Here is an 18,385-nt window from a genome sequence, read left to right on the forward strand (position 1 = left end):
ATTCATGTGAAAGCATGAAACTTTCAATATTCTTTCTTCCGTCTTTCATCTTCTATCAGAGTGCATTCCTCGTCCTCTTTGCCATAACATGCATGGACTCTGCAAGCAAGAATGCTTGCTTCATGAGATGGAGGTGTACCATGGGTGTTCCGGTCGTGGCTGCAAGTGCTGTGCCCCTAAGATTGGTAGGTCTTTAATGTCTTTACCACATTTTGTCATTATTTATTGAGCTTGTGTTGTTTATTCGTACTTCAGCTTCATTTCCCACATTAACAAGGTAGCACCAGGAACAGATTTGATGGTTTATGCTTTCATTTTCACACTACTGACACATTATGTAAATTATTTAGATTATAAAATTATATCTATAAGTACATTTTTTCTAACAAAACTAGACATGTCTGGGGAAAGGAAAGAAAGAATGATATACATGTAACTGTTGCATTTTCTGGAAGATAGCAGTTCGCTTGCAGTAGGGGGAAAAAGATTGACAGCTTTGGACTGAAAAGAACTCTGAGGACATTTTACTCCTTTTGTCCACCATGAATGATACAGTTCTTTAAATGATGCAAGGATAGAACAACCAGAGGCCATAACATAGACTCAAGCAATAAACCTGATAGAAAAGATCTAAAGAGACTCTTATGGGACAAGAGTAGTTGATAAATGGGTAAAACTGAATGATGAAATTGTTAATGTGATTAGCATCCAAACTCTAAATCAATGTGCAGTTGAAAACATTTAAAGGATAGAGCCCCATGAATGTCATACTTCCTCTCTGTACTCTACAAATAGCTAATCAATATTAGATGTTTGAATCGTTTTACCTTATGTTTGAATCGTTTTACCTTATGTTTGAATCGTTTTACCTTATCTCCTTTGCATTTTTTTTCTTTTTTTGCAATGAGGAAGATGTATTGAGGATAGTCTTAATCTCTCATATGTAGTCACTTCTCTGGAGAATGCTTACTCTGTTCCACACACATGAAAAAGTGTGGAACTTGCAGTATTTTCTCCTAATTATGCTCATCCTTCAGCAGAGGAAATAAAGTAAAAGAATACTGGAGGGAGAGAAATGGTGGAAGAATGAGTGGAATCGTGTATGTGAGGGAGGCATGTAAGGGAAGCAGTAAGTAGAGACTCTTTTGCTATGGCCATTCCCTTGATGGGAGTTCCCACATAGAATTGGTGTCAGATGTATAGGTAGAAAGATAAGGGATAAGGCCCATATGTGTCATACATCCCCCTGATACTGAACAAATAGCTAGTTAGATATTATATATGTGAATCTTTTTTCCTTATCTGCTTTGATATTGATTTTGAAATAGGGAAGATGTATTCGAAAATTTAGTAATTTGTAATCTCTTTATTAAAAAGTGCTTTCCTTATTCCTCATTTATAAAAAGTATAGAACTTACTCTGTTTTCTCATGTTTCATCTCATTTTCCAATAGAGTGCACTCCACTTCTAAAATGCCATGACGAGAATGGAGTCTGCAGGCAAGAATGTCCATTTGATGAGATAGAGATATCTGATGGGTGTTCTGGCTCCAGCTGCAAGTGTTGTGCTCCAAAAATTGGTAATTGGCTATCATCAGAATATTCATGCCTCTGCTTTCACTGTCATCAGAATATCTATACCTCTGCTTTCACTGTCATCAAAATATTTATACCTCTGCTTTCAGTGTCATTTTCATGACTTGTTTTTTGTGGTTGATATTTCTCGCCTTACTATTTCCAATAACAGGGAAATGATGGACTCCTTTGGAATGATATGCTCTACATGACTGTTCTTCTATTTTCATCAACACGCGATAATACAGTCTCTCTTAAGGTGACTTTCATATCTCATTCGCAATCAAGCAGAGTTCATTAACACCTCTCTCTCTCTCTCTCTCTCTCTCTCTCTCTCTCTCTCTCTCTCTCTCTCTCTCTCTATATATATATATATATATATATATATATATATATATATATATATATATATTTTTTTTTTTTTTTTTTTTCTTTGTCGCTGTCTCCCGCGTTTGCGAGGTAGCGCAAGGAAACAGACGAAAGAAATGGCCCAACCCACCCCCATACACATGTATATACATACGTCCACACACGCAAATATACATACCTACACAGCTTTCCATGGTTTACCCCAGACGCTTCACATGCCCTGATTCAATCCACTGACAGCACGTCAACCCCGGTATACCACATCGCTCCAATTCACTCTATTCCTTGCCCTCCTTTCACCCTCCTGCATGTTCAGGCCCCGATCACACAAAATCTTTTTCACTCCATCTTTCCACCTCCAATTTGGTCTCCCTCTTCTCCTCGTTCCCTCCACCTCCGACACATATATCCTCTTGGTCAATCTTTCCTCACTCATTCTCTCCATGTGCCCAAACCATTTCAAAACACCCTCTTCTGCTCTCTCAACCACGCTCTTTTTATTTCCACACATCTCTCTTACCCTTACGTTACTTACTCGATCAAACCACCTCACACCACACATTGTCCTCAAACATCTCATTTCCAGCACATCCATCCTCCTGCGCACCACTCTATCCATAGCCCACGCCTCGCAACCATACAACATTGTTGGAACCACTATTCCTTCAAACATACCCATTTTTGCTTTCCGAGATAATGTTCTCGACTTCCACACATTCTTCAAGGCTCCCAGAATTTTCGCCCCCTCCCCCATTCTATGATCCACTTCCGCTTCCATGGTTCCATCCGCTGCCAGATCCACTCCCAGATATCTAAAACACTTTACTTCCTCCAGTTTTTCTCCATTCAAACTCACCTCCCAATTGACTTGACCCTCAACCCTACTGTACCTAATAACCTTGCTCTTATTCACATTTACTCTTAACTTTCTTCTTTCACACACTTTACCAAACTCAGTCACCAGCTTCTGCAGTTTCTCACATGAATCAGCCACCAGCGCTGTATCATCAGCGAACAACAACTGACTCACTTCCCAAGCTCTCTCATCCCCAACAGACTTCATACTTGCCCCTCTTTCCAAAACTCTTGCATTCACCTCCCTAACAACCCCATCCATAAACAAATTAAACAACCATGGAGACATCACACACCCCTGCCGCAAACCTACATTCACTGAGAACCAATCACTTTCCTCTCTTCCTACACGTACACATGCCTTACATCCTCGATAAAAACTTTTCACTGCTTCTAACAACTTGCCTCCCACACCATATATTCTTAATACCTTCCACAGAGCATCTCTATCAACTCTGTCATATGCCTTCTCCAGATCCATAAATGCTTCATACAAATCCATTTGCTTTTCTAAGTATTTCTCACATACATTCTTCAAAGCAAACACCTGATCCACACATCCTCTACCACTTCTGAAACCACACTGCTCTTCCCCAATCTGATGCTCTGTACATGCCTTCACCCTCTCAATCAATACCCTCCCATATAATTTACCAGGGATACTCAACAAACTTATACCTCTGTAATTTGAGCACTCACTCTTATCCCCTTTGCCTTTGTACAATGGCACTATGCACGCATTCCGCCAATCCTCAGGCACCTCACCATGAGTCATACGTACATTAAATAACCTTACCAACCAGTCAACAATACAGTCACCCCCTTTTTTAATAAATTCCACTGCAATACCATCCAAACCATATATATATATATATATGGTGAGGAAGTAAGTTGCTAGAAGCAGTGAAAAGTTTTTATCAAAGATGTAAGGCATGTGTACGTGTAGGGAGAGAGGAAAGTGATTGGTTCCCAGTGAATGTCGGTTTGCGGCAGGGGTGCGTGATGTCTCCATGGTTGTTTAATTTGTTTATGGATGGAGTTGTTAAGGAGGTGAATGCGTGGAAGGCGAGAACGTTATCTCGGAGAGCAAAAATGGGTATGTTTGAGGGAATAGTGGTTCCAACAATGTTATATGGTTGCGAGGCATGGGCTATAGATAGGGTTGTGCGGGGTAGGGTGGATGTGTTGGAAATGAAATGTTTGAGGAAAGTATGTAGTGTTAGGTGGTTTGATTAAGTAATCAAAGGGTAAGAGAGAGGTGTGGGAAAACAAAGAGTGTGACTGAGAGAGCAGAAGATGGTATATTGATATGGTTTGGTCACATGGAGAGAATGAGTGAGGAAAGATTGACAAAGAGGATATATGTGTCAGAGGTGGAGTGAAGAAGTGGGAGACCAAATTGGAAGTGGAAGGATGGCGTGAAATAAGCGATCGGGGCCTGAACATACAGAAGGGTGAAAGGCGTGCAAGGAATAGAGTGAATTGGAACGATGTATTATACCTGGGTGGATGTGCTGTCAGTGGATTGAACCAGGGCATGTGAAGCGTCTGGGGTAAACCATGGAAGGTTTTGTGGGGCCTGGATGTGGAAAGGGAGCTGTGGTTTCGGTGCATTACACATGACAGTTGGAGACAGTGTGAACGAATGTGGCCTTTGTTGTCTTTTCCTAGCGCTACCTCGCGCGCGCGCGGGGGGTACGGGGGTGCCATTTCATGTGTGGCGGAGTGGCGGCGGAAATGGATGAAGGCACCAAGTATGAATATGTACATGTGCATATGTGTATATGTCTGTGTATGTATATGTGTGTGTACGTTGAAATGTATAGGTATGTGTGTGTGTGTGTGTGTGTGTGTGTGGGTATTTACTAACAGACTGATCTCATTCCATTTACCATGAAAAGAATTAAGATTTTAATGTTCTTTCTCCCATCTTTCATGTTCTGACAGAGTGCACGCTTCGTCCTAATTGCCGTGACATGAATGGGCTCTGCAAACAGGAATGTTTACTTCATGAGATGGAAGTGTATCATGGGTGCTCTGGTAGTGGCTGCAAGTGCTGTGCTCCTAAAATTGGTAACTATCTCATATGTTCTGTCAGTTATCTGTGAACAGGTACTTCTCCTGTGTCTGTTCATTTCTTGTCACTTAGCTATGAGTCAAATTTGCCTTTCATTTTCAATGACAGCTAAATTCTTACAAAGTCCAGTGTAAGCAACTTCAGTACGAAAAGTGGTTTTAGGGATAGACAGAAGGTTGTTGTCACACCTGATGCCTAAGCTCCCTTTTGACAAAGATCCAGTATGCCATGCATATCCTAAGAGTGAATTGATAACATAGTATTGTAAGTGTTACTGAGTGGATGCACTGAGCTCACCAACTCTTTCTGCTGTTTTTTTTTTCATGGAGAGAGGCTAAAATCAGGGTTCCATGATGAAATGTTGGTGTAGGTACTGGCCTTGTTCATGCATATGCACAATTAAGTGCTGACATTCATTCACTAGTCCCTAGCACTTTTTTTTCTTATTTTTAGCGTTATTTTGGTTCTTTATGTAGAAGAATATTGTACAACTTCACTTATCAAGCTTACACCAAGTGGCAGCTGTCACTAGTATGTTTCTTCCCATGATTATGTGATATTCATAAGTATTTTTCGTTAATGCATCCTCGTATCCTAATTTCTCATTGTTCACCTTGATTTAGCCATTATTTCAGTCTGCACAAATATTTTACTCAACCTGCATGAAGACTCAAACAATGTAAATGTGCACCCTTCGGTAATAGCAAGTTAATTGCTTATTAAGAAACTAATAAGTAGATTATTGTTTAACATAGAATCACACTCTTCGACATGATATATGTGATATTTTCACATCATTACTAATCAAGTTAGTGTGTTATCACTTTTGTGTCATTTTTATTGATTTTCGTTTGTATCTGTGTGATAGTAATGACACTAGATTTGAGGTTTTATCTTTCATTTTCACGTTTAGGATGAGTGATTTAAACTATATGATGGAATTATACCCATAATTGATTTCCCCAACATAGCTTAACATATCTATATACGTAGAGAGCATTCAAATCCTATATAATTGTCCAATAGAGAATGTACAAATGATGGGTTCCTGTGAGAGCATTCAAATTCTATATCATTGTCCAATAGAGAATGTATAAATGATGGGGTCCTGTGAGTGTCATGATTTCTCCCCATACTTTACAAATAGCTAAATAGATACTGAACATGTAAATCATTTTTCCTTATATCTTTTGCACTTCTTGTAAACTAAGAAGACATGATGGAAATTGTAGTAATCTCGTTCTTATATATAACCTATTCTTTAAAGAATCCTTTCCTTTGCCCATTACAATTCATAGTAAGGAACTTGCGGTATTTTCTCATAATTGATCTCACCTTCTAACAGAATGCACTCCTCTGCCAAAATGCAATGATGAGAATGGAGTCTGCAAGCTAGAATGTTCCTATGATGAGGTGGAGGTATCTCATGGCTGTTCTAGCCCCAGTTGCAAGTGTTGTGCTCCAAAAATTGGTAATTTGCTATTTATTTACATATTTGTACTATACTTAATTGCTGTTTCCCCACATCAGCGAGGTAGCGCGGGGAAACAGTCAAAGAATGCCCCCCCCCCCCCCCCGACATACACAGATTTATACATATATACCCATACATACACATATAAATACATATACAGTTCAACGTATACATACATATACAGACACATACATATATACACGTGTAAACATCCATACTTGCTGCCTTCATCCATTCTCGTTGCCACCTGGCCACACATGAAATAGCATCCTCCCGCCTTCAGAGAGGTAGCGCCAGGAAAAGACAAAGGCAGGGTAGCGACAGGAATGGATGAAGGCAAGCAAATATGAATATGTACATGTGTATATATGTCTGTGTGTGTGTATGTATATGTATGTATATGTTGATGTGTATATGTATGTATATGTGCGTGTATGGGTGTTTATGTGCACTTAGGTGTATATGAGTAGATGGGTCATTCTTCGTCTGTTTCCTGATGCTACCTTGTGATTAAGTATAATAATAATAACAATGATGATGATAATGATAATAATAAGATAATAATGATTATCATAATTATAATAGTAATAATATATTATCCCTTAGGATAAAGGAGAAAGAATACTACCCACGTATTCCCTACGTGTCGTAAAAGGCGACTAATAAGGGAGGGAGCAGGAGACTGGAAATCCTCCCTTCCAATTCATACTTTTCCAAAACAGGAACAGAGAAGGGGGCCATGTGAGGATTTTCTCTCTTAGGCTGTCCTCTGTTCTCAGCGCTACCTCACTAATGCAGGAAGTGGTGAATATATATATATATATATATATATATATATATATATATATATATATATATATATATATATATATATATATATATATATCATACTTTGTCTCCCGCGTTAGCGAGGTAGCGTAAGGAAACTGACGAAAGAATGGCCCAACCCACCCACACTCACATATATATACATACACGTCCACACACGCACATATACATACCTATACACCTCAACGTATACATATATATATATATATATATATATATATATATATATATATATATATATATATATATATATATATATATATATATATATATATATATATATGTATATATATATATATATATATATATATATATATATATATATATATATATATATATATATATATATATATATGTATATAGACACAGACATATACATATATACACATGTACGTAATTCATACTGTCTGCCCTTATTCATTCCCGTCGCCAACCCGCCACACATGAAATGAACAACTCCCTTCCCCCCGCATGTGCGCTAGGTAGCGCAAGGAAAAGACGACAAAGGTCACATTCGTTCACACTCAGTCTCTACCTGTTATGTATAATGCCCCGAAACCACAGCTCCCTCTCCACATCCAGGCCCCGCAAAACTTTCCATGGTTTACCCCAGACGCTTCACATGCCCTGGTTCAATCCATTGACAGCACGTGACCCCGGTATACCACATCGTTCCAGTTCACACTATTCCTTGCACGCCTTTCATCCTCCTGCATGTTCAGGCCCCGATCACTCAAAGTCTTTTTCACTCCATCTTTCCACATCCAATTTTGTCTCTCACTTCTCGTTCCCTCCACCTCTGACACATGTATCCTCTTGGTCAATCTTTCCTCACTCATTCCATGTGACCAAACCATTTCAAAACACCCTCTTCTGGTCTCTCAACCACACTTTTTATTACCACACCTCTCTTACCCTATTATTACTTACTCGATCAAACCACCTCACACCACATATTGTCCTCAAACATCTCATTTCCAGCACATCCACCCTCCTCCGCACAACTCTATCTATAGCCCACGCCTCACACCCATATAACATTGTTGGAACCAGCATTCCTTGAAACATACCCATTTTTTCTTTCCGAGATAATGTTCTCGACTTCCACACATATTTCAACGCTCCTAGAACTTTCGCCCCCTCCCCCACTCTATGATTCACTTCTGCTTCCATGGTTCCATCCGCTGCCAAATCCACTCCCAGATATCTAAAACACTTTACTTCCTCCAGTTTTTCTCCATTCAAACTTACCTCCCAATTGACTTGTCCCTCAACACTACTGTACCTAATAACCGTGCTCTTATTCACATTTACTCTCAGCTTTCTTCTTTCACACACTTTACCAAACTCAGTCACCAGCTTTTGCAGTTTCTCACCCGAATCAGCCACCAGCGCTGTATCATCAGCGAACAACAACTGATTCACTTCCCAAGCTCTCTCATCCACCACAGACTGCATACTCGCCCCTCTTTCCAAAACTCTTGCATTCACCTCCCAAACAACCCCATCCATTAACAAATTAAACAACCATGGAGACATCACACACCCCTGCCACAAACCAACATTCACTGAGAACCAATCACTTTCCTCTCTTCCTACACGTACACATGCCTTACATCCTCGATAAAAACTTTTCACTGCTTCTAACAACTTGCCTCCCACACCATATATTCTTAATACCTTCCACAGAGCATCTCTGTCAACTCTATCATATGCCTTCTCCAGATCCATAAATGCTACATACAAATCCATTTGCTTTTCTAAGTATTTCTCACATACAGTCTTCAAAGCAAACACCTGATCCACGCATCCTCTACCACTTCTGAAACCACACTGCTCTTCCCCAATCTGATTCTCTGTACATGCCTTCACCTTCTCAATCAATACCCTTCCATATAATTTTCCAGGGAATACTCAACAAACTTATACCTCTGTAATTTGAGCACTCACTCTTATCCCTTTGCCTTTGTACATTGGCACTATGCAAGCATTCCGCCAATCTCAGGCACCTTACCATGAGTCATACATACATCAAATAACCTTACCAACCAGTCAACAATACAGTCACCCCCTTTTTTATAAATTCCACTGCAATACCATCCAAACCATAATAATATATATATGGTGAGGAAGTAAGTTGCTAGAAGCAGTGAAAAGTTTTTATCAAAGATGTAAGGCATGTGTACGTGTAGGGAGAGAGGAAAGTGATTGGTTCCCAGTGAATGTCGGTTTGCGGCAGGGGTGCGTGATGTCTCCATGGTTGTTTAATTTGTTTATGGATGGAGTTGTTAAGGAGGTGAATGCGTGGAAGGCGAGAACGTTATCTCGGAGAGCAAAAATGGGTATGTTTGAGGGAATAGTGGTTCCAACAATGTTATATGGTTGCGAGGCATGGGCTATAGATAGGGTTGTGCGGGGTAGGGTGGATGTGTTGGAAATGAAATGTTTGAGGAAAGTATGTAGTGTTAGGTGGTTTGATTAAGTAATCAAAGGGTAAGAGAGAGGTGTGGGAAAACAAAGAGTGTGACTGAGAGAGCAGAAGATGGTATATTGATATGGTTTGGTCACATGGAGAGAATGAGTGAGGAAAGATTGACAAAGAGGATATATGTGTCAGAGGTGGAGTGAAGAAGTGGGAGACCAAATTGGAAGTGGAAGGATGGCGTGAAATAAGCGATCGGGGCCTGAACATACAGAAGGGTGAAAGGCGTGCAAGGAATAGAGTGAATTGGAACGATGTATTATACCTGGGTGGATGTGCTGTCAGTGGATTGAACCAGGGCATGTGAAGCGTCTGGGGTAAACCATGGAAGGTTTTGTGGGGCCTGGATGTGGAAAGGGAGCTGTGGTTTCGGTGCATTACACATGACAGTTGGAGACAGTGTGAACGAATGTGGCCTTTGTTGTCTTTTCCTAGCGCTACCTCGCGCGCGCGCGGGGGGTACGGGGGTGCCATTTCATGTGTGGCGGAGTGGCGGCGGAAATGGATGAAGGCACCAAGTATGAATATGTACATGTGCATATGTGTATATGTCTGTGTATGTATATGTGTGTGTACGTTGAAATGTATAGGTATGTGTGTGTGTGTGTGTGTGTGTGTGTGGGTATTTACTAACAGACTGATCTCATTCCATTTACCATGAAAAGAATTAAGATTTTAATGTTCTTTCTCCCATCTTTCATGTTCTGACAGAGTGCACGCTTCGTCCTAATTGCCGTGACATGAATGGGCTCTGCAAACAGGAATGTTTACTTCATGAGATGGAAGTGTATCATGGGTGCTCTGGTAGTGGCTGCAAGTGCTGTGCTCCTAAAATTGGTAACTATCTCATATGTTCTGTCAGTTATCTGTGAACAGGTACTTCTCCTGTGTCTGTTCATTTCTTGTCACTTAGCTATGAGTCAAATTTGCCTTTCATTTTCAATGACAGCTAAATTCTTACAAAGTCCAGTGTAAGCAACTTCAGTACGAAAAGTGGTTTTAGGGATAGACAGAAGGTTGTTGTCACACCTGATGCCTAAGCTCCCTTTTGACAAAGATCCAGTATGCCATGCATATCCTAAGAGTGAATTGATAACATAGTATTGTAAGTGTTACTGAGTGGATGCACTGAGCTCACCAACTCTTTCTGCTGTTTTTTTTTTCATGGAGAGAGGCTAAAATCAGGGTTCCATGATGAAATGTTGGTGTAGGTACTGGCCTTGTTCATGCATATGCACAATTAAGTGCTGACATTCATTCACTAGTCCCTAGCACTTTTTTTTCTTATTTTTAGCGTTATTTTGGTTCTTTATGTAGAAGAATATTGTACAACTTCACTTATCAAGCTTACACCAAGTGGCAGCTGTCACTAGTATGTTTCTTCCCATGATTATGTGATATTCATAAGTATTTTTCGTTAATGCATCCTCGTATCCTAATTTCTCATTGTTCACCTTGATTTAGCCATTATTTCAGTCTGCACAAATATTTTACTCAACCTGCATGAAGACTCAAACAATGTAAATGTGCACCCTTCGGTAATAGCAAGTTAATTGCTTATTAAGAAACTAATAAGTAGATTATTGTTTAACATAGAATCACACTCTTCGACATGATATATGTGATATTTTCACATCATTACTAATCAAGTTAGTGTGTTTATCACTTTTGTGTCATTTTTATTGATTTTCGTTTGTATCTGTGTGATAGTAATGACACTAGATTTGAGGTTTTATCTTTCATTTTCACGTTTAGGATGAGTGATTTAAACTATATGATGGAATTATACCCATAATTGATTTCCCCAACATAGCTTAACATATCTATATACGTAGAGAGCATTCAAATTCTATATAATTGTCCAATAGAGAATGTACAAATGATGGGTTCCTGTGAGAGCATTCAAATTCTATATCATTGTCCAATAGAGAATGTATAAATGATGGGGTCCTGTGAGTGTCATGATTTCTCCCCATACTTTACAAATAGCTAAATAGATACTGAACATGTAAATCATTTTTCCTTATATCTTTTGCACTTCTTGTAAGCTAAGAAGACATGATGGAAATTGTAGTAATCTCGTTCTTATATATAACCTATTCTTTAAAGAATCCTTTCCTTTGCCCATTACAATTCATAGTAAGGAACTTGCGGTATTTTCTCATAATTGATCTCACCTTCTAACAGAATGCACTCCTCTGCCAAAATGCAATGATGAGAATGGAGTCTGCAAGCTAGAATGTTCCTATGATGAGGTGGAGGTGTCTCATGGCTGTTCTAGCCCCAGTTGCAAGTGTTGTGCTCCAAAAATTGGTAATTTGCTATTTATTTACATATTTGTACTATACTTAATTGCTGTTTCCCCACATCAGCGAGGTAGCGCGGGGAAACAGTCAAAGAATGCCCCCCCCCCCCCGACATACACAGATTTATACATATATACCCATACATACACATATAAATACATATACAGTTCAACGTATACATACATATACAGACACATACATATATACACGTGTAAACATCCATACTTGCTGCCTTCATCCATTCTCGTTGCCACCTGGCCACACATGAAATAGCATCCTCCCGCCTTCAGAGAGGTAGCGCCAGGAAAAGACAAAGGCAGGGTAGCGACAGGAATGGATGAAGGCAAGCAAATATGAATATGTACATGTGTATATATGTCTGTGTGTGTGTATGTATATGTATGTATATGTTGATGTGTATATGTATGTATATGTGCGTGTATGGGTGTTTATGTGCACTTAGGTGTATATGAGTAGATGGGTCATTCTTCGTCTGTTTCCTGATGCTACCTTGTGATTAAGTATAATAATAATAACAATGATGATGATAATGATAATAATAAGATAATAATGATTATCATAATTATAATAGTAATAATATATTATCCCTTAGGATAAAGGAGAAAGAATACTACCCACGTATTCCCTACGTGTCGTAAAAGGCGACTAATAAGGGAGGGAGCAGGAGACTGGAAATCCTCCCTTCCAATTCATACTTTTCCAAAACAGGAACAGAGAAGGGGGCCATGTGAGGATTTTCTCTCTTAGGCTGTCCTCTGTTCTCAGCGCTACCTCACTAATGCAGGAAGTGGTGAATATATATATATATATATATATATATATATATATATATATATATATATATATATATATATATATATATATATATATATATATCATACTTTGTCTCCCGCGTTAGCGAGGTAGCGTAAGGAAACTGACGAAAGAATGGCCCAACCCACCCACACTCACATATATATACATACACGTCCACACACGCACATATACATACCTATACACCTCAACGTATACATATATATATATATATATATATATATATATATATATATATATATATATATATATATATATATATATATATATATATATATATATATATGTATATATATATATATATATATATATATATATATATATATATATATATATATATATATATATATATATATATATGTATATAGACACAGACATATACATATATACACATGTACGTAATTCATACTGTCTGCCCTTATTCATTCCCGTCGCCAACCCGCCACACATGAAATGAACAACTCCCTTCCCCCCGCATGTGCGCTAGGTAGCGCAAGGAAAAGACGACAAAGGTCACATTCGTTCACACTCAGTCTCTACCTGTTATGTATAATGCCCCGAAACCACAGCTCCCTCTCCACATCCAGGCCCCGCAAAACTTTCCATGGTTTACCCCAGACGCTTCACATGCCCTGGTTCAATCCATTGACAGCACGTGACCCCGGTATACCACATCGTTCCAGTTCACACTATTCCTTGCACGCCTTTCATCCTCCTGCATGTTCAGGCCCCGATCACTCAAAGTCTTTTTCACTCCATCTTTCCACATCCAATTTTGTCTCTCACTTCTCGTTCCCTCCACCTCTGACACATGTATCCTCTTGGTCAATCTTTCCTCACTCATTCCATGTGACCAAACCATTTCAAAACACCCTCTTCTGGTCTCTCAACCACACTTTTTATTACCACACCTCTCTTACCCTATTATTACTTACTCGATCAAACCACCTCACACCACATATTGTCCTCAAACATCTCATTTCCAGCACATCCACCCTCCTCCGCACAACTCTATCTATAGCCCACGCCTCACACCCATATAACATTGTTGGAACCAGCATTCCTTGAAACATACCCATTTTTTCTTTCCGAGATAATGTTCTCGACTTCCACACATATTTCAACGCTCCTAGAACTTTCGCCCCCTCCCCCACTCTATGATTCACTTCTGCTTCCATGGTTCCATCCGCTGCCAAATCCACTCCCAGATATCTAAAACACTTTACTTCCTCCAGTTTTTCTCCATTCAAACTTACCTCCCAATTGACTTGTCCCTCAACACTACTGTACCTAATAACCGTGCTCTTATTCACATTTACTCTCAGCTTTCTTCTTTCACACACTTTACCAAACTCAGTCACCAGCTTTTGCAGTTTCTCACCCGAATCAGCCACCAGCGCTGTATCATCAGCGAACAACAACTGATTCACTTCCCAAGCTCTCTCATCCACCACAGACTGCATACTCGCCCCTCTTTCCAAAACTCTTGCATTCACCTCCCAAACAACCCCATCCATTAACAAATTAAACAACCATGGAGACATCACACACCCCTGCCACAAACCAACATTCACTGAGAACCAATCACTTTCCTCTCTTCCTACACGTACACATGCCTTACATCCTCGATAAAAACTTTTCACTGCTTCTAACAACTTGCCTCCCACACCATATATTCTTAATACCTTCCACAGAGCATCTCTGTCAACTCTATCATATGCCTTCTCCAGATCCATAAATGCTACATACAAATCCATTTGCTTTTCTAAGTATTTCTCACATACAGTCTTCAAAGCAAACACCTGATCCACGCATCCTCTACCACTTCTGAAACCACACTGCTCTTCCCCAATCTGATTCTCTGTACATGCCTTCACCTTCTCAATCAATACCCTTCCATATAATTTTCCAGAAATACTCAACAAACTTATACCTCTGTAATTTGAGCACTCACTCTTATCCCCTTTGCCTTTGTACATTGGCACTATGCAAGCATTCCGCCAATTCTCAGGCACCTTACCATGAGTCATACATACATCAAATAACCTTACCAACCAGTCAACAATACAGTCACCCCCTTTTTTATGAATTCCACTGCAATACCATCCAAACCCGCTGCCTTGCCGGCTTTCATCTTCCGCAAAGCTTTTACTGCCTCTTCTCTGTTTACCAAATCATTCTCCGTAACCCCTCTCACTTTGCACACCACCTCGACCAAAACACTCTATATCTGCCACTCTATCATCAAACACGTTCAACAAACCTTCAAAATTCTCACTCCATCTCCTTTTCACATCACCACTACTTGTTATCACCTCCCCATGAGCCCCCATTCACTGATGTTCCCATTTGTTCCCTTGTCTTACGCACTTTATTTACCTCCCTCCAAAACATCTTTTTATTCTCCCTAAAATTTAATGATACTCTCTCACTCCAACTCTCATTTGCCCTCTTTTTCACCTCTTGCACCTTTCTCTTGACCTCCTGCCCCTTTCTTTTATACATCTCCCACTCATTTACATTATTTCCCTGCAAAAATCGTCCAAATGCCTCTCTCTTCTCTTTCAATAATAATCTAACTTCTTCATCCCACCACTCACTACCCTTTCTAATCGGCCCACCTCCTATGCTTCTCATGCCACAAGCATCTTTTGCGCAAGCTATCACTGCTTCCCTAGATACATCCCATTCCTCTCCCACTCCCCTTACGTCATTTGTTCTCACTTTTTTCCATTCTTTACTCAGTCTCTCCTGGTACTTCCTCACACAAGTCTCCTTCCCGAGCTCACTTACTCTCACCACTTTCTTCGCCCCAACATACTCTCTTTTTTTCTGAAAACCTCTACAAATCTTCACCTTCGCCTCCACAAGATAATGATCAGACATCCCTCCAGTTGGACCTTTCAGCACATTAACATCCAAAAGTCTCTCTTTCGCGTGCCTATCAATAAACACGTAATCCAGTAACGCTCTCTGGCCATCTCTCCTACTTACATACGTATACTTATGTATATCTCTCTTTTTAAATCATGTAATCCCAATCACCAGTCCTTTTTCAGCACACAAATCTACAAGCTCTTCACCATTTCCATTTGCAACACTGAACACCCCCTGTACACCAATTATTCGCTCAACTGCCACATTACTCACCTTTGCATTCAAATCACCCATCACTATAACCCGGTCTCGTGCATTGAAACTACTAACATACTCACTCAGCTGCTCCCAAAACACTTGCCTCTCATGATCTTTCTTCTCATGCCCGGGTGCATATGCACCAATAATCACCCATCTCTCCCTATCCACTTTCAGCTTTACCCATATCAATCCAGAGTTTACTTTCTTAAACTCTGTCACATACTCCCACCACTCCTGTTTCAGGAGTAGTGCTACTCCTTCCCTTGCTCTTGTCCTCTCACTAACCCCTGACTTTACTCCCAAGATATTCCCAAACAACTCTTCCCCTTTACCCTTGAGCTTCGTTTCATTCAGAGCCAGAACATCCAGGCTCTTTTCCTCAAACATGCTACCTATCTCTCCTTTTTTCTCATCTTGATTACATCTACACATATTTAGACACCCCAATCTGAGCCTTCGAGGAGGATGAGCACTCCCCGCATGACTCCTTCTTCTGTTTCCCCGTTTAGAAAGTTAAAATACAAGGAGGGGAGGGTTTCCAGCTCCCCGCTCCCATCCCCTTTTGTCGTCTTCTACGACACGTGTGGAATGCGTGGGAAGTATTTTTCTCCCCTATCCCCAAAAATGTGATGATACTCTCTCACCCTAACTCTCATTTGCCCTCTTTTTCACCTCTTGTGAATAAGAGCTTGGTTATTAGGTAAGTAGGGTTGAGGGACAAGTCAATTGGGAGGTAAGTTTGAATGGAGAAAAACTGTAGGAAGTGAAGTGTTTTAGGTATCTGGGAGTGGATTTGGCAGTGGATGGAACCATGGAAGCGGAAGTGAATCATAGGGTGGGGGAGGGGTGAAAGTTTTGGGCACGTTGAAAAATGTGTGGGAGTCAAGAACGTTATCTTGGAAAGCAAAAATGGGTGTGTTTGAAGGAATAGTGGTTCCAACAATAATATATGGTTGCGAGGCATGGGCTAGAGTTGTGCGGAGGAGGGTGGATGTGCTGGAAATAAGATGTTTGAGGACAATATGTGGTGTGAGGTGGTTAGATCGAATAAGTAATGAAAGGGTAAGAGAGAGGTATGGTAATAAAAAGAGTGTGGTTGAGAGAGCAGAAGAGGGTGTTTTGAAATGGTTTGGTCACATGGAGAGAATGAGTGAGGAAAGATTGACAAAGAGGATATGTGTGTCAGAGGTGGAGGGAACGAGGACAGGTGGGAGACCAAATTGGAGGTGGAAAGATGGAGTGAAAAAGATTTTGAGTGATTGGGGCCTGAACATGCAGGAGGGTGAAAGGCGTGCAAGGAATGGAGTGAATTGGAACGATGTGTTATACTGGGGTCGATGTTCTGTCAGTGGATTGAACCAGGGCATGTGAAGTGTCTGGGGTAAACCATGGAAATTTTTGTGGGGCCTGGACGTGGGAAGGGAACTGCAGTTTCGGTGCATTATAAATGACAGCTCGAGACTGAATGTGAACAAATGTCGCCTTTGTTGTCTTTTCCTAGCGCTACCTCGCACACATGCAGGGGAAGGGGGTTGTTATTTCATGTATGGCGGGGTGGCGATGGGAATGAATAAGGGCAGACAGTATGAATTATGTACATGTGTATATATGTATATGTCTGTGTTTGTATATATATGTATATGTTAAGATGTATAGGTATGTATATTTGCGTGTGTGGACGTGTATGTATATACCTGTGTATGTGGGTGGGTTGGGCCATTCTTTTGTCTGTTTTCTTGCTCTACCTCGCTAACGCAGGAGACAGCGACAAAGTATGGTAAATATATAAATGAATATATATATTAGTGTACCTCACTTGTTTGAAGCATCGGTGTGAGTGATAGTCACCTTTGGTCAATCTGTATCCTTGGGAATACAGTCTTTTCAAACAACTTCACACTCCAAAGGAGTGTACATTTTTATTGCTACTTAAAGCAGCAGAGCCTTTGGCAGCAGGAGCCTTTAGAAAGAAGTCCAGGTTATCACCAGGAATCTTTTATAGAAAATGGCCAAGGAATAAAAAGTGTGCAAGGGATAGAGTAATTGGAATGATGTGGTATACGGGGGTAGATGTGCTGTTAATAGACTGAACCAGGGTATATGACGCAGCCAAAGTAGACCATGGAAAAGTCTGTTGGGCGTGCTTTTGGTTAGGGAGCCGTGCTTTGAATGCAATGCACATGACAGCTTGAGAATGGATGTGAGTGAACGTGGCCTTTATTCATCTGCTCCTGGCACTACCTCACAAATGTGGGAAACGGTAATCAAATATGAAAATGACATATATTTATGTACCTTAGGGAAGATTATGATTTCTTTGAATGGAGGTTATAACTCATAACTTTCAGGACTGTTTTTCCCATTTGTACCCAGTTACTAGCAGATTGGTCTCATTCAATTTACAGTGAAAATCTTGAATCTTTTAATTTCTCCCATACTTCATGTTCT

At 40.1% G+C, this 18,385-nt stretch overlaps 1 protein-coding gene across 1 annotated transcript in view; it reads left to right on the forward strand.

The window, feature by feature from the left end:
- Positions 1–16,426: 16,426 nt before the first annotated feature.
- LOC139759711 (uncharacterized) overlaps positions 16,427–18,385 on the forward strand; it is a 52,615-nt gene continuing 50,656 nt past the window's right edge. Inside the window, exon 1 of the mRNA XM_071682106.1 lies at positions 16,427–16,637. The gene's annotated coding sequence lies outside the window, so the exon portion shown is untranslated. The remainder of the gene's footprint in view (positions 16,638–18,385) is intronic.

This window comes from Panulirus ornatus, chromosome 34 (genome assembly GCF_036320965.1).
Source record: "Panulirus ornatus isolate Po-2019 chromosome 34, ASM3632096v1, whole genome shotgun sequence".
Classification (NCBI taxonomy): domain Eukaryota; kingdom Metazoa; phylum Arthropoda; class Malacostraca; order Decapoda; family Palinuridae; genus Panulirus; species Panulirus ornatus.